Below are 4,787 nucleotides of genomic sequence, written 5' to 3' on the forward strand. Positions count from 1 at the left end.
CAAGAAGCCAGGGGAAATATCCTTTCTCTCTGCTCATTTACAACTCAGTCTTTTGATTGCAACTCTAGGAGCCTGTTAGATCACAAGAATCTCTCAAATTACCAAGTGGCCACATGCTGCCCCAGAAACATCACATTGACCCAGAAGGCTGAATCGTCTCGTGCTGACATCCCTGGGCTGGTACAACTTCATCCAAGTCTGATCTTCTTAAGTGTAGTCTCTCTGTTACTGTGACAGTAAAGTTTTCTGGGAAAGCACACACCCTGTCTGACGATGTAACCCTATACCAAAGGCAAACAGCCTCTTGCCCAATCATTACACATGGTCTCCAAGGTAGTAGGTGACCCTAGAAAAATTATCAACAACCTTGGTATTAATTCCAAGGACATCAGATGTTTTCTGAGAAGCTGCTTTCATTTCATATAGTTGAGTCACTTGCTCGTTGTCCAGCTCTCATTCATTACGAAGGTTTACCCTTTTAAGTAATTACTCATGAAAATGTTGGCGTTTTAAAGAAACAAGTGAACGCTGATCAATTCACAGAAAAGGGAGAGGAGGAGTTTTGATATGAGAGACCCGGTTTAGTAGTGATTTTTGGGTGGAGTAAATTGAATATGCTCATCAACCAAATAGACAAGTCAAGAGCTAACAGTTCAGAAGTCCAGACTAGAAGTTAAAACCAGAAGGCATTGCTATATATTTGGCATCTGCAGTCATGGGAAGTGGCACAGAAGAATTCAGACTTAGTTAGAGGAGAGAAGGGTTCCATGACTAAGACTTGGTAAATACACCAGTGTGAAGCTGGAACGAGGAAGAGGATCCACAAGAGGAGAACTAGAGAATTGTTCCACACAGAACAAATAAGATATAGTACACCAAGGAAGGTTGGCAGAAGCTAGGGAATGCCATCATTGTCAGGTATGGAAGATAGCTAAAGATGACATGACACCTTGGTATTGAGCGGTGGTATTTCACAGTGAGATGCCCCAGGTGACCTGGTGAAAAAAAAAGTTATTATTTTGGAGACAAAGCCCTCATTAGATGATAAGCAAGTAGGAGCGGTGTGGGAGATTATAGAGAGAGAGAGAGGAGGCACCAATTTTTCACAGGGCTCCGCGCTTGAACGGAGTAGAAAACTGGGATGGTTAGAAAACCATGTGGGAAAGAAGAGAGGCTTGTTTCTCTGGGAAAGAGAGATTTGTTGGTTTATCTTTAATTAAGTCCTTGGTAATTTTGCAAATTATATCAGTTTGTTTTAACATGCACACTCTCTATTATAGTTTCACACCAGCTAAGCCCTTTCTTCTTCCAACATTACCTCTCTTTATTTTATGTTGAGAGCATGTGTGTGACCCAGAGTTTAATTGGGATTGTTTGCGTGCGCATGGTGTGCCTAAGTACCCAGTGCTAACACTTTCCTACTGAGACACTGGCTGCCGATGGCTTCTTAGAGTTGGGTAGGGACTCCTGGGCTATGAGAGAGGTGACCATTTGTCACTGAAAATGTTTTCAAATGATTAATTTTCTTAATTAAGTTGATGTCTTGATTCTTGTATATCATTTGTTTTAAAACCAGGTTCTTTTGGTAAATATGGAGAAGGTGTCTTTATTCCCATGGTTTTATTTAAAAAATCACAGATAGTGAAGACAATGCTAATATTAGAGCCATCATTGAGCCTCGTGAATCTGATGTTACTAACCACTTGTTTAAATGATTTGCAATAAGCGAATTATCTCATCTACTATTTTATCTTAATCAATTTACTGAAAATACTATTTTTGTTTCTTAAGTAATGATTGTTTTGACACATGTAAAATAAGATGAACTATAGAATATAAATCTCACAATTTTCATAATCATTAAGATAATCCTGTTATTCATGTACAAATTAACCATTACCTTCTACTAAGCCATATGTTCATTTAAAACATCTATTAGCATAGAGTCATTGCTTAATGTTTATTTCTCAAAGGTCAGAATAATTACATGAATTAATAAAGCACTTAAAAGAACAACAATTGCAATTATTTTCTTTGAGAGTGGTCTGGTTCTTTTATATTTGAAAATAAAATTTAAAGGAGCTTAATATTTACACATTTAATTTGTTTACCATTTTAAACCAATATGTGTGTCTGTGTGCACATATGTGCATACACGTTTGTGTGTCTGTGTACGTATATACCTATTTCATGTAGCTTTTAGTAGAAGTAAATAAATAATATTCGAAAAATAGTTGAAACAGTAGCAGACAAAGTAAATGCTGTTAGGATCAATGTGAAATTATTCTAATTGGAAGGCTAGGGAGAAGGATGCCTTCCAGTGGCTGGGTGAGTGGTTGGGATTAATTTTTTTCTCTAAGCATTGACAGGAAATGGGGAAACTGCAAAAAGAACAACAAGAACAACAAAAAACCATATAGAGCAGACAAGTGTCAGGTATAAATAAAGTTATGCAAATAAAACACACTGATCACTGATTTTGAAAAAATGAAAAAACTCTGCCAGTTATACTTCTGGTAATGCTATGACAACTATATAATTTGTTATAGTAATTCTACTTTTTTTTTGGTGTTTTGAGACAGGGAAAGTAATTTCTGTTGACTTTGAGATAGGATCTCATGAATGGTAGGCTGGACTCAAACTTGCTATGGGACCTTGGAGGACCTTGAGCTTCTGACCCTCCTGCTTCCACCCCCCTAGTGCAAGGATGGCAGGAGCATGGCACCGCCACCACCATCACAACTCTGGGTTTCTGCAGTCCTGGGAATAGATAGAACACAGGACTTCATTCACATCAAGTCAGCATGAATTCTCCCAATCAACTTCTACCTCGAGCCCATGTTTCAGTAATTTTAAATAAGATAATTTTTAAAAGAAAAACTGACTATTTTTACACAGCACCATGCCCATATGAATAATGGACAAAATGTTAACTTTAGCCTGATTTTCATTACTCAGTGAAAATGCTGGAGTTGTTGCACCAGTCCCAGCCTCTGCTGATTGACCGAAACAGACTGCGCAGGTGCCATGTTTTGCTGGCCTGAGAACTTCCTGTTATTCTATCTGCAGGGTTTACACTAGGATGTGGAGGAAGTACTTACGGTTCCCATCAGTAAACAGGGTGTCCCACTTGAACGTCTTTCCCACTGCTTAAGATCCTCACGCCTGTTGCACTTTGCTGATACACTTCACTTCCAGTGACCAGGAAATGCTGAAGTGAAGTACATTATCCTGATAAATGTTAGCCTCTGAAATCATGCATAAGACACCGGCGAAATGTTTACTTCCTCTTAGATGAGCGAAAACATTTAATTTTAGAACAGAACACCAAAGTGCTCCATGCACTTCTGGGTGGAGCTTTTATTTAGGAATTTGGATGATTTTTTTTTAACGGTTGGTGTTCCTCCCTGCCAAACTCACACAGTATCAGGCAAAGACCTTTTGAGAATGGACAAACTGACTGATCAAGGGATGACCTGAGATTATTCAGCATATCACATCAGTCATGGGAATATGAAAATAAGACTCTATCATCTGTGCCTCCTCTGTAATGTCCCTTTCAAATAGCTTTCAGCATCTTATCTCTATAGTTCTCACAGACAGGATTTTCAGTCTTGCCCATGTGGTCTGTTTGTTTTATGGCAACTCTACACAATTAAAGACGAAGTCTTCCTCAGACTCGGAAAGAAGTGTGCCTTCTTGTAGATGTCACAAACTTTTCTGTATTCCCACTGTCCCCAAATTGTTGCAAAACAAGCCTTGCGGCACTTCCAATTCTCAGTTCTTTCGTCAAATAAAAAAGAGAATCTTGTGGTCACATCTTACCTTCTAACACAGACTTCAATTCTTCTAGGAATGAAAAATACACAAGTTTTCCATTATTTCCAGTGTTCATAGTAATCATTTAACCTGTCATTTGATTATATGGGGCAAATGTTATAGCTCTAAGTCATTAAAGAAAGGTGTGTGCCAACAAGAACTGCTGGTCATATTGTCAATTCGTTCATAAGCTGTGGTTGGGACCATGTAGTACTGGCAGTAAAACTCAAAACCTTAGTCACACCAAACAAATATTCTATTGATGTGGGAGTCCCTTTTGTTTGCTTTGAATATGATTGGTTAATTAATAAAGAAAACTGGTTTGGCCTGATAGGGCAAACTAATAGAGGTAGACAGGGAAAACTAAACTGAATGCTGGGAGAGAGAAGGGCAGAGTCAGAGAGAAGCCATATAGCCCTGCCAGAGACAGACACTGGTTAGAATCTTGCCGGTAAGCCACAGCCACGTGGTGTTACACAGATTACTAGAAATGGATTAAATTAAGATGTAAGAGTTAGCCAATAAGAAGGTAGAGCTAATGGATCAAACAATGTTTTTAAATAATATAGTTTATGTGTGGTTATTTTGGTCCTGGCAGCTGGAATGAACAAGCGGCCTCCTTCTACATTCTACCACTGAGCTACAACTCCAGCCTTGTTCTGGTATATTTTAACAACTCTCTTACAGAAAACATAAAGGACTGATTTGTAAGATTTCCAAGCTCTGGGGTATAAATATTCCATTCATGTCCAGTCACAAATAATTTTATAGTTTTTGTGTTGTATATATTCCAATCATAGCTGATTTCAAGTTAAAAAATATGAGATCTCAGGATAGGGCAGGAGCTGATAAAATATCTGAAAAAACTAGGGCCTATGAGCTGAGGGTTTAGTTTCTCTTCATGTGTTCTTGGGGTACCTCTTAAAGTGTAATGTAAGCTGGGCACAGCAGCAAATTCCAGTAATCTC

This window comes from Microtus oregoni, unplaced genomic scaffold (genome assembly GCF_018167655.1).
Source record: "Microtus oregoni isolate MIOR12 unplaced genomic scaffold, Mior012 000048F_ref0000485, whole genome shotgun sequence".
NCBI classification, from domain to species: domain Eukaryota; kingdom Metazoa; phylum Chordata; class Mammalia; order Rodentia; family Cricetidae; genus Microtus; species Microtus oregoni.